This window comes from Crinia signifera, chromosome 2, assembly GCF_055691185.1.
Source record: "Crinia signifera chromosome 2, ASM5569118v1, whole genome shotgun sequence".
NCBI classification, from domain to species: domain Eukaryota; kingdom Metazoa; phylum Chordata; class Amphibia; order Anura; family Myobatrachidae; genus Crinia; species Crinia signifera.
In genome coordinates, this window is record NC_139218.1 from 176,787,587 (window position 1) to 176,800,850 (window position 13,264).

Genomic DNA, 13,264 nt, shown 5'->3' on the forward strand with positions numbered 1-13,264 from the left:
GCTTGCCACACTATATAAAATCAACTCCATGCGTAGTTGGATAGTAGGGGTATGAAAAAATGGGGTGCATTTAACATGGGAGCCCAGATAATACATAAGTACCAAATGATTTTAAAAGTTAAAATCGTGTTGATCGCGTCGGTCGCTGGCCATTATAATGGCCCGTGATGCGATCGACGCGATTTTACATAGGGAACAATGGGAAATGGGCCAATATGGGCAATTTCTCATTGTATATGGTTATAAAGTATGGTTAATGTCCCCCCATTGTTAACGCCACCCCACTATAGACGCCAACCCGAAGCGTGGCGTGCGCAGCGAGCCCGCGAGGGGCGGCGGTACGCGTACGCGTCCTCCGACCTTTTCATTGTAGTTGAAGTTGTAGCTCCTGTTCCTTCCTCTCCCCTCTCTCACATTCATTCTCTCTCTCTCCTGCATGTTTTGGTACTTGTTTCCTAGCACGGCGCCCGTCGGGTTGATCGCATGCCTTAAGTTTAAGGTACTTAAGGCATGCGCTCGACGCATGGACCCGATTTTTCTGTCAATCACCAGTTTATTTGCCGGTAAAAGAGAAAATCGCGTTGATCGCGTCGGTCACATCGCGGCCCATTATAATGGGCCGCGATAGACGCGATCAACGCGTCCATAGAGAATAATGTTAAATGATTTTTAAAGTTAAAATCGCATTGATTGCGTCGGTCGCTGGCCATTATAATGGCCCGCGATGCGATCGATGTGATTTTACATGGGAAATGGGCCAATATGGGCAATTTCTCATTGTATATGGTTATAAAGTATGGTTAATGCCCCCCCATTGTTAACGCCACCCCACTATAGACGCCAACCCGAAGCATGGCGAGCGCAGCGAGCCCGCGAGGGGCGGCGGTACGCGTACGCGTCCTCCGACCTTTTCATACCCCCACTATCCACGTCGGCGTGGAGTTGATTTTATATAGTGTGGCGAGCGCGTATACCTGTGAAGTTATGCGCGTCCGCTCGCTGCGCTCGCCACACATTATAAAATCAACTCCACACCGACGTGGATAGTGGGGTTATGAAAAGGTCGGAGGACGTGTACCGCCGCCCCTCGCGGGCTCGATGCGCTCGCCACGCTTCGGGTTGGCGTCAATAGTGGGGTGGCATCAACAATGGAGGGCCATTTCACCCATCAGGGGGGGGGGGGTTGCTATTAAAATGGGGGGTTTTGGGGCTTTTTACATTGAAATCAATGTAAAATTGGGTCTCAGGGACCATTTTACATTGATTCCAATGTAAAAATCACATAGATCGCATCGTATGCGATTTGGTTGGCATGCGATGCGATCAACGCAATTTTTCCGACCCATCAATACAATCAAAATCGTGGGCGCCGTGCATGTTTTATATTTATTCTCTATATTCTGTGCCCAGTTTCTGCCCCCCTCTTTGCCCAACTTCTGCCCTCCTCTCTCTACCCAGAATCTTAACATCTGCCCCCCCCCTCTGCCCAGCATCTGACCCCCTCTGCCCAGCATCTGCCCTCATCCTCTCTCTGCCCCTCTTTCTGCACATTTGTCCCCCCCTCTCTGTCTCTCTGCCCAGAATTTTTCACCCTACTTTTTGTACACGTATTTCTTCCCCTCTCTCGGCCCAGCACCTGCCCTCCCACCCCCTCTGCACAGCAGCATCTGTAGGGGTGCCCACCACTACCCAGAAGTGTGGAGGGTACCTACTCCTGGACAATGAGAATGTAACCCCCTATACAATAACCATCTAAACCCCCATAGGTAATAAGCATGTAATCCCCCATGGCGATGAGCATGTAATCCCCCTTGACAAGTAGCAAGAAACCCCTGGCATCGAGCAAGAAAGCCCTGGCAATGAGCATGTAACCCCTTTCAGTGTGCATGTAACTTCTGGTAACAAGCATGTAGGTAAGTGGCAAGTGACACCTATGTTGAGTAATATGTAATATGCATTACAGTGTACAGTGGTATAATGTGTAAAAAGCATAACGATGTGTACCATAATATGTTATGGCCATTACAGTGTGGCATAATGTGCAATAGCCATTACGTGGTGTGTGGCGTAATGGTAATTACGGTGTGACATAATTTGTAATGGGAATTACACATTATTGTACAATGTGCAATAAACATTACATTGTGTGGCATAATTTGTAATGGGCATTATGGTGTGTGGCATAATGCATAAGGGGCATTACAGTGCAAAAATTTTGACGCGCACCTACAGTGCGCTATGTCCCTATTTTGTGTGTGTGCACCAATTCCTTTTCTGGCACATGGCAATAAAATATCTAGTTATGGCACTGCTGCTACTGGACACATTATGTGTATGACGCAATACTACTACGGGCATTATACTGTATACCCTTTTTTTTCAGCATGCGCTGTCTCTTTACAAAGTACAGTATGGGAGGGCGCAAATATATAGTTTGCAGGGGGCGCCGAACACCCTAGCATCGGCCCTGTCTAGGTGGAACGCACACCAATAAGGCTGTATGCTCCACCTACGATCTCTGGCCTCCAGACAGCAGACCATCAAGCGCAACAACGAATGATGTCTGAGTGTCCGCCCATACACCCCGGCCAACATGTACTAGTGGAACACTCCGGACATCCGTGCGCTACAACAGATAGACCTCCCAGAACTCTGGCCCAAAAAATATATAATTGGAGCGCACCCGGACATCCGTGCATTCCACCAAAGGATCACAACTAGGGACTCTAATTAACAACAGCAACTTGAATTAGTGCATTTAGACAAGGGATCAGTGCATTCATAAAGAAAAATGGGAATAATTACTATAAAAGGGCTATTAAATCCTAACAGATATATAGGGGAAATTGTGAACATATAAAAAGGGGGTATGGAAAGCAAACCCATAACATAAATACATATATTCTAATGTATAGTGGGGTGAAGTGTACGTAAAAATAAAAGTATACAGTAATTAACACATATACAAATAAAACTTGATAGAGCGTATATTTATATGGTCACATAATAGACAATAATATATATTTTATATGAGTTGTGCTCATAAGTTAACATACCCTAGCAGAATTTGTGATTTTCTGGCCATTTGTCAGAGAATATGAATGATAACTAACAAACTTTTGTTTGACTCATGGTTAGTGGTTGGGTGAAACCATTTATTGTCAAACTACTCTGTTTACTCTTTTTAAATCATTATGACAACAGAAATTACCCAAATGAACCTGATCAAAATTTTACATACCCTGGAGATTTTGGCCTGATGCACACAAGTTGACACATGCCGGTTTGAATGAGTACTAAACACCCTTGCATCTTTCATCCAGTTCTGCACTGACGTGTCTGGATTCTGAGTCATGGGGAAAGCAAAAAAATTGTCAAAGGATCTGCAGGAAAAGATAATTGAACTGTAAAAAACAGGAAAAGGATATACAATGATATCCAAGCAATTGAGAATGCAGTGTTCAAACTGTAATTAAGAGGTGGAAAATGAGGGATTCTGTGAAAACTAAATCACATTCAGGTAGACCAACAAAAATTTCAGCCACAACTGCCAGGAAATATGTTCGGGATGCAAAGATCCACAAATAACTTCAGCTGAAATACAGGTACTCAAGGCGGTTTATCATTATTAGCTGATTATAACCAGCAATAAAAATATTAAACCACCTGCAAAGGATGTATACAATAATTGTAAAAAGTGACGCAAGCCTTAATTGACTTGCGAACACTGAGGTACAAGACATAAAATACGTGACATAAAAAATACAGATTAATTTATGTTTTTTTATGTTATTTTATGTCAGGTATTTTATGTATTGTACCTCAGTGTTCGCAATAAGTCAATTAAAGCGTGCAGCAGGGCGTGACCTGTGACGCTCGATTCGACCTCTGTGAGCAACTCACCGCTCCCAGACAGTGTTCGTCTCTCCCCTTCCATGCACCTAGCAGCGCGATCCAGCGTCTGTCAGCTGTCGAGTCTTGGAGAAGTCTGTACCACCGCAGTGGACCCGTGAGCAGCTTTGCCGGGTATATGTGCGTATGCTGTGTGGTAACCAGCCCACAGTCCGTTTATTTGGTAAGAGCAACTGCTTATGTGTATCGTGGACCAGTTTCTCTGTCAGATCCAATAAAAGTAATCTTTTAATGCACCATGAAGCGCCCTCTCTCATCTTCTCCATCTCATCTTCTAGATCATTTGCACCTCTGGACCCTAGGCATTGGGTGTATATACGAGAGTGAGGAGCTGCAGTCATCCCTATTGACTTTGGTGAACTTTTCCCCATAGTGGTAACACTTGGGTTTGCTCAGCTGGAAATTGTTACTAAGCAGCACTTATACTTGCATCCTTCTTCTTGTCTATATAGATATATATATATATATATATATATATCTATATAACAAACTGTAAAAGACCAGCGGTGCATTCTAAATGGTGAAGTTGCTCCGACATACACAATAGGACAGGCGGCACCGCCACTCAACTACCAATGTTTCAATGCTTTATTGGATTTTCATAAGGGTGCTGTAACAAACAAACATTAAACAAAACCCACCTAAATATCCTCATGTCTGTTCGTGTCCACTCCCACCGCCAGCCGGGTCACGCCAAATGACATCATCCCACAGCCTCCGGGAGGGGTCAGAGGGTATCTGAGTATTCCAGACTCCACTTCTATACAGAACTTCAAACGAGCTCTTAAGACCCACTTATTCACCAAACTGTCCCCCTAACCTTCTGTTCCTTGCCCATTCTACCCCTCCAGTGTCACCCATGTCTGTCTGCCACTCCTCTTTAGAATGTAAGCTCTCACAAGCAGGGATCGCCCCTGCCATCCTTGGATGGGGCTCACCAGACCCTCCCCGCTCGCGAGCAGCCGGCGGACAGGGGCTAGACTGAACTATGACGCGCGTGCGTCTCACACACACGCGCGCGTCCCAGTCCGTCTCTGCTTCAGGGAGACGAGCAGGGTTATGGGCACGCTCTGGGTACCTGTGGGGACCAGAGGCAGGCTCCGTTGTCAGGGGGCGTGCAAGAGTCTCGTGCATGCGCACCCCTGGTGGGATGGCGGGGGCTGGCGATAGAATCACCAGCCCCTGCAAAGATGGGCTCAGCTCCATCTGTACCTCATGTGCTTATCCTTTCTTAATTCAGTAGTCTTCAACTGCACCAAATCATGCTGTTTACTGCCATCTGGATACTTATGTTGCAATAATCATTTACCCTGTATTTGTCCTGTATTGTCTTCAACTGTAAGTCACCGTTTTTCCTGTTTGATTAGGTGTACTCTAACTGGGCGCTGCGGAACCCTTGTGGCGCCATATAAATAAAGGATAATAATAAATATGCATAGTAATAAGTTAAAAAAGCATCATGGTAACCTAGAAAACATAGTTAATACACCAAACTAGTACATCAAGAGTATACTTTGCATTTTGCAACAAAATTTGGAAATCATATACAGAAAAAGGAAAGGAACAGATATGCTGGCATATCGGGAGCATACTATCTCATTATAAAAAACAAGAAAGACCAAGGTTTTTATTTAGTCCCTTAAGGTGCCTGTGTTTCTAATTTGTAAATCCATCTGCATACTGCTTGCAGTAATTGTTGACCCCCATTACCCCCACGTTTATTAGGAGGAATATGTTGGATAATGCGATATCGCAAAGTAGCAAGGCTATGTCTTGCCTCTACAAAGTGGTGAGCAACTGGGTACTCGCTGTGTCCAGATGAGATCCCAGCTTTAATGGTAGAGCGATGTGCAGCTGTGCATTCCTTGAACACTCATTCTGTCTTGCCGACATGTCGGCCACACGGGCAGCTGATAAGGTAAACAACATATTTAGTACTACACATGCCTCTCTCTGTAATGGAAAAACATTTCTAAGAGAATTTGCCTGAGAGTGAACCAGCATAAGACCCCATGTGTACAGTACAAAGCATCTACGCTTTGCGGTCCTATGCATCCCCCGACTATATTTTGACTGCATGCAGTCAAATCGCCTGTGTTCTCACTAGAGAACTGGTCCGCATAGATCACTCAGCACACATTGCATGTGTGCCAGCAATCTGTGCTTAAGCACATTGCTCAGCATGGGACTCCATTTGCCCAGTGTGTACAAGGCTTATCAGATTGTGAGAGGAAACCCACACAGGTACAGGGAGAATTTATACTCAGTTAGTGCCAGTGTGAAACTAACAAATTACTTCGGTCCTCTGTGGCAGAAATGTTAACATTTACACCATCTGTACTTCCCTGCTCTGGCATATCTCCCCTTCAATATTAGGGTGATACTTTAAATTCCTCACAGTACTGCTGTGTCAGTAATTATTCCACCTGCATCTAAATATCCTCAGAATATGGGCGCTAAACATTAAAAAATTGCAGGGTTTATTACACACAAAATTAAAAAGATTGCACAACAATAATAATAGACATATGCAAAGGATTTGGCACCTATTAGGCTACTTGGTAGGGTGGTCCATTCCTAGTACACCGCCATGAGTGTTTATTTTCAAATAAATGTCCGGAGGTAAGATGGGTATATAGTTACCGCAGGGAAGAGTCCAATTGAAGATAATTGATCCTTGGTAAGGAAAGCAGTCACTGCAGAGGTCTTCAGATGGTTTTATATGGAGTTCCCAAATATTGATGCGGAAGAAGATGTAAACAAAGTTAGCTCCGGTGGTGGCTGGTCTGGGCCAAATAGTGGTGGTAGTAGGGTTACCACCTAGTCCCTTTAATTCCGGACACATATTAATTACACAGGTTCTGTGGCTGGCTGACTTCAAGACTCCACTTCACCTGATTTTAAACTGCCACAGCACCTGTGTAATTAACATGTGTCCGGAATTAAAGGGACTAGGTGGTAACCCTAGGTGGTAGTAGCAATGTGGATGCCAAAGTGCCTTTGTCCTGACGCGTTTCGCTGTCTCAAAGTACAGCTTTATCAAAGGGATATTGGTATGCCTGCAGTCAGGGTTTATATACCCTACTACCAATGAGTAGTTAGTTGCACCTGTGCTTAATTTCATCAATAAAATTACATAAAAAAACAATAGAGGAATGAACAAGGAGGCAAGATAAATAACACATAAACAATATTCTATAATAAAGGTACTAAAATTCATTGTATTTGACATTTGACAAACCAAGGTTAAAGGACACTGTAATTTCATTGGTCCGCATATTCCTAACAGAGATTGTCAGTAACCGTGGTTACATAAACACACAATAAGTGAGCCAATCATTGTGGCAATATTAGATCACATGGGGTTAGGTTAGGGAAAGTGGGGCGGAAGTATTGCGTAATGAATACATGTAATCGGATCTGAGAACGCACGGTACTCGGCGTGCGATTCAAGCCTCGTTTTGAAACCGAGGCATGGGAAATGAAATAGCCAATAGGCTTGTATAGAGTCGGCACGTAAGTTGGAGGGGCAGGAGTGATTACGCGATGTAATCACGTGATCGGGATCCAGCACGCAGAGATGCGCGTGCGGTTCAAGCCTCATTTTCAGAATGAGGTCTGGAATACAAAACAGCCACTAGATTTGTGATGACGGTTCCTATAGTTGTACTCCGTTGCGGAAATCCCGCGATATTTTGTGCGGGTAATGTCTCACTGTGAAGATAGAGACTGGCACACTAGTGAGCTAATCAGCTTTTTATTAGGGGTCACATATTAAATTGTAACACATACCCCAAATGTTTATTCAATCCCTAGATATCTAAACAGAGGATTACGTCATAAATCGATAACTGTTTTGTAAACCGCATGTGCCATCTAGTGGCTCAATGTAATAAAAGTCATGAACATATTAATAAATATATATATATATATATATAAATAATTGTATGGGTCACAACGAAAAAAGAATATAGATACAGAGAATAATTTTTCCTTTCATACACAGTCTGAAATATTGAAACTTAAGTACCATACATTTGGATTTAATTAAGGGGTATATCAAATAGTAAAGTTAATCCGTAAATATAAAATAATGCATATATGAATTTTGAAAATACATATATATCAGCACATAAATAAAATATTAAGTGTTAACAGAATTGCTATATTTCAGATGGATTCAATACATCAGATATGAGGATTTATGTTGACCCAAAAATTGTGAGGTTCCCATATTATCACCTATAACATTTAAAGGTTTCAATCACCATATAAAGTAAAGGGACCAAACAGGAAAAAAAAGGGGGGGGGGGGAAGAGGGAGGGGGGTGGGGTGTAAGTGGAATCACCCTATATTACGCTATTAAGTTCCACTGCCTCATTGAGGCCATTAGGGAATATTGAGTCCATTTGGTACATCCAGAACACTTCCCTCCTACAAAGTGTCCTGAATCTATCGCCAACCCCTAACGGTTCTTGGTATATGTTCTACACCTATTAATTTGAGTTTATTGGGGTCGCTGGAGTGTCTCTCAAAAAAATGTTTGGAGACACTATGTGTGTAAATTTTATTTATAATATTTCGGCGATGTTCTAAGAACCTCTGTTTGAGGGGGCGGGTAGTTCTTCCGACGTATTTGAGGCCACATTCACAAATGAGGACATATATTACGTAACTTGAGTTACAGTTTATAAAGTTTTTTATGTCATATGTTTTACCTCCATCAACTATGATCTGGGGAGTTTTCCTATCGGTATATTGACATGTCAGGCATCTGTTTTGACCACATTGGAAGAAGCCCTTTGGTTTCGGGCCTAACCAAGAAGTAGGGGGGGTGACTTCCGGGTGCGGCATGAAGGAGTGAGCAGCGTCTCCTTGCAGCTCCGTCTCCCGCCCGGCTCTACACCATTACAACCCTGTCGACGACCCAGAGATCGCGGTCCCGCTCCCCACGGAGGGTAGAGGAGAGTGTGGAGCATCCCATGGAGGCACAATCATCGCCCAAACAGGCTCCTGCGCCACAGCCACAACGCCAGGACAAACGGCGGGCAGACGGCAATATGGCGGCGAACGCGGACACCGCCCAAGGTACCCCAGTCTCCAAGAAGCCAATCCTGGAGACATCTATACCACATCCAGGTACCCCTGACCCCCAGATCACGCTGGCAGCCACAGCCCTTAGCCAGGGGGACTTGATTACAATAATACATGGCGCCGTTATTACACAAAGCTGTCACTGACATAACAGCTCAAATAGACCGCATCACAGACAGACTTAATGAAGCTGAAGAGCAGATTAGCCAAAATATGGATGATATTGCCTCTCTGCAAAAAAACGTAAAAACACTGACAAAATCTAATTCTCAGTTAGAAGAGAGATTAGAAAATGTTGAAAACCGCATGAGGAGGAAAAATCTCAGGATCTCTGGGATCCCTGAGGAAGTTAAAACCCCACAATTAGAGCAATTCTTCCGCAATACACTTCTTTCTATTTTAAAGCTGGAATCGTTATCCCCAGATATTGTAGTGGAAAGAATCCACAGAATTGGAAGTATTTCACCCCAATCTCCCACGAGGCCTAGGATAGTAATCCTTAAGATACTGAACTATCTGCATAAGCAAGCAGTCTGGACTGCATCGAGAAAAACAAATCCCATAAAATGGTAAGGGAACATGATTAGATTTTTCCAAGACTATTCCAGTGATGTAGCCAAGACAAGGAGACTATTCACTCCAGTCTGTGCAGCAATGATAAATGCCAACATCAAGTTTTTCATGCTCTTCCCAGCTAGGCTGCGCATAATAACCGAATCAGGCCCACAAGATTTTCTTGATGCCGCAAATGCTAAAACTTATTTGCTCAAGCAGAAGCTCATCAAACGACAGGAAGACTTTCCAGATAGTACAGGGAAAAAGCCGGGATGAACTATTTCAATGGGGAAAAGAAAAATGGTTCAAATTCCACCCGGTGCATTACGGGGGTTTACTATATTCATGTGACGCTTCATCAATCCTCCTTACAAGCTGTTACTAGAATTGTTATGCTTGGTTAAATAGTTTTATATTATTCTGTCGACAGATGCTTTCACAAAAACTGTCAGATTATAACACTGTAGAGCCGGCCGGAGACACTGCCTGGCCGCTTTTTTCCTTTTTGTTTTTCTTTCGTCTATCTTAGCCTAAGAAAGACTGTTTGTTTTAGATAACCTTGATTTAAATTTCCTTATATAGCTAGTGATATAACTGGTAGATTATATCCTAGAAACTATACTGGAAGTCCAAGTTATGTTTATAACATCATTTAGTGCTGCTGGTTTGTTAAGGCCCCCATACACTATGAGATTTATCTGACCTGTAAAATTGCATCTGATTTCCCTTGAACTACCCTGGCAGCTTCCCAGGATGCCTACATACAATTTGACACTTGATGTGCCATTTTTTACATCCAATTTGTGTCAGATAAATCACATGATTTATCTGACGCAAATTGGATGTGCCATGAGATCTATCTGATGGGATGGCCCTAGGGAGTGGCCTGAGCAGTGCTATACCTTGCAGGTATTATGCTGCCCATACATATGTGAGATATTGCATGCAATCATTCGATTTCGGCCACATCTGGCCGATAAATCGAATGATTGCATGCCTTTTGAAGGGGACATTTGACGCGATGCACAGGCACGCCGTTGAATGTCGCATCGATAAATATTATGTGCAGCACATAATATCTATCGAATTGCATAAGCAATCGCATGTGGTTTTTAACCACATGCGATTGCTCAAATGCAATCAGCGTGGGGACTGGAGCGGGGACCGGAGCTGGTGGTGGCGGCGGACAGGAGCGCTGGTGGGGACCGGAGCACACTAATGTTGACACATGGACAGATGTGGACACAGTGATGCCTACACACAGACAGATGTTGAAACATGGACACTAACACAGTAACCCTGAAATGTGGACACACTGATGCCGACATACAGATGCTAACACATGGACACAATTATGCTGACACATCGACAGAAGCCGACACGCTGATGCCAACACACAGGCACTCACACAGCCACAGGACACTGACACAGTAACCCCAAACACGCTGACACACTGATTCTGACACAGACAGATACTAACAATACTAACATACCGACACAACAATGATGGCACAGACAGATGCAGACATACTGATGCCGACACACAGACCTATGCATATGACATAGACATATAATATGTAGACAATCTATTTCCTACCGCACACTATAATCTTGTATTAAATCATGATAGCAGCAGGGATCTGCATGTGAGAGATTTAATGTCAACTTTGTCACCTCACTCCTGGGTTTCCATACCTGGTTTCAGCAGCTGGGGAGAGGGGAGGTTTGCAGCCGTGCGGACATTCATTAGCTGGGGAGGGGGCTCTACAGCCCGTGCCCGTGCACTGCTGTCATTCAGCAGCAAGGGGGGGGGGGGGTCCAGGCTCTGCAGCCGTGCAGACATTCACTAGCTGGGGAGGGGGCTCTACAGCCCGTGCCCTGTTGTAATTTAGCAGCTGGGGAGGAGGGGGGTCCGGGCTCTAAAGCCCGTGCAGACATTTAGCAGCAGGGGAGAGGGAGGGTTGCTGTACGTGCTGTCATCAGATTGAAGCAGGGAGGGAAGACACTTGTCACTGCCGCCCTCTGTCCTCCCATCGCGTCTGCCCCTTCCTGTGACGCCGGCTGCTGTAACTACACTGGGGTTGGACTGGAGGAGGTCCACAGTGCCGGAGAGGAGGTACCCGCCGGAGTTCTATAGATATATCGGATCTGAAACATCGTGGGTGCTAAAAAGTGCCCATGATGGCTCAGATTCCGATATATCTTATGTTCAGCAGGTCCGACCACCTGATCCAATCTGATGAGCACGGGAACGCGCATCAGATTGGATCAGATGTCACAAAGATGCGATTTTGGGCCGATTTCACCCGATTTATCGGCCCAAAGTGCCGAAATCGGATAAAATCGGCCCAAAATCGCATAGTGTATGGGGGCCTTTAGTTTGTCTGTTACTTCTTATTAGTCTTACTCCTGTCTCCTTGTTTGTCACAGTCCGTGTGTCCTATGTGTTCCCCATATGTGTCTTTTTCCCCTCACTATATTCTTCCTCCTTACGCTTAAGACAAAAAAGGTTTCTGTTTTATCCGAATATGCATAACCAATGTCATTAGTTATTGGTACGATGAATATCAGGGGAATACATACGCCTGCTAAGCGACGCAAGCTCTTGACCTACCTGGGTAAACAAAATGTAAATTTAATTTGTTTGCAGGAAACGCATTTGATAGCTGAAGAGGTAAAGAAATTACAAATGATGGACTGGATTGTGTTGGGTGCAGCACATTTCAATTCCAAATCACGAGGTGTAGTGACAATGGCAAAACGTGTTTTGGGAGCCCAGGTAGAGTCAACAAATGCTGACCCTGAAGGCCGCTACCTGACTATTAAAATAAATATTGATGGTCATATTCTTCATATCTGCAATGTCTATGCACCGAATCAGTATAAAAAGGATTTCTTTGTTAAACTATTGGCAATGTTACATATAATAGATCCTACTACTTTAGTTGTCTGTGGTGATTTTAATTTGATGGCCTCAGCCTTGCTGGATAGGACTCCCCCCCTAAAACGCTTACCGACCCCACCCAAGATTGGAATCCCATATATAATGAAGGCCCTCAATTTGGTTGATGTTTGGCGGACATTGCATCCTATAGAGAAAGAATTTACATGTATGTCCTTGACCCATGGAACATGGTCTAGAATTGACTTTATTTTTCTGGCGGAACCCTTGTTTCCTTATGCCAAACGATCACAAATATATTCTCCAGTCCTTTCAGATCATGGGCTAGTAGTGACGGAATTAGATTTACCTCATGTACATAAAGGAAAGCCACAATGGAGGTTCCCATCTCATCTCTCGCAAACGACAGGAATACGAGATAAATTATTATCTGTATGGCGTAGTTTTTTGGAGGAAAACTCCATTTTAGATACTGATAGCCCCAACCCTGTAAATTTTTGGCAAACGGCCAAGGTCGTTATTAGAGGTGCACTTATTGCCTATGTATCTGGTTTACGAAAACAACATAAATCAAATTACTTAAAACTACAAGAAGAACTTACGGAAGCATTCCAGGCTTTCAAACAATGCCCAGATCCAACTCATAAACAGGAATATCAGAAATCTAAAACACAATTTGAAGAATACCTTGCCCTACAGGGTGATAAATATCTTTTTAATGTTCATGCGAAATTTTTTAAATTTGGAAATAAGATAGGTTCTATGCTCACAAACCTACTTAGAGGATCGAGACAGAGAACA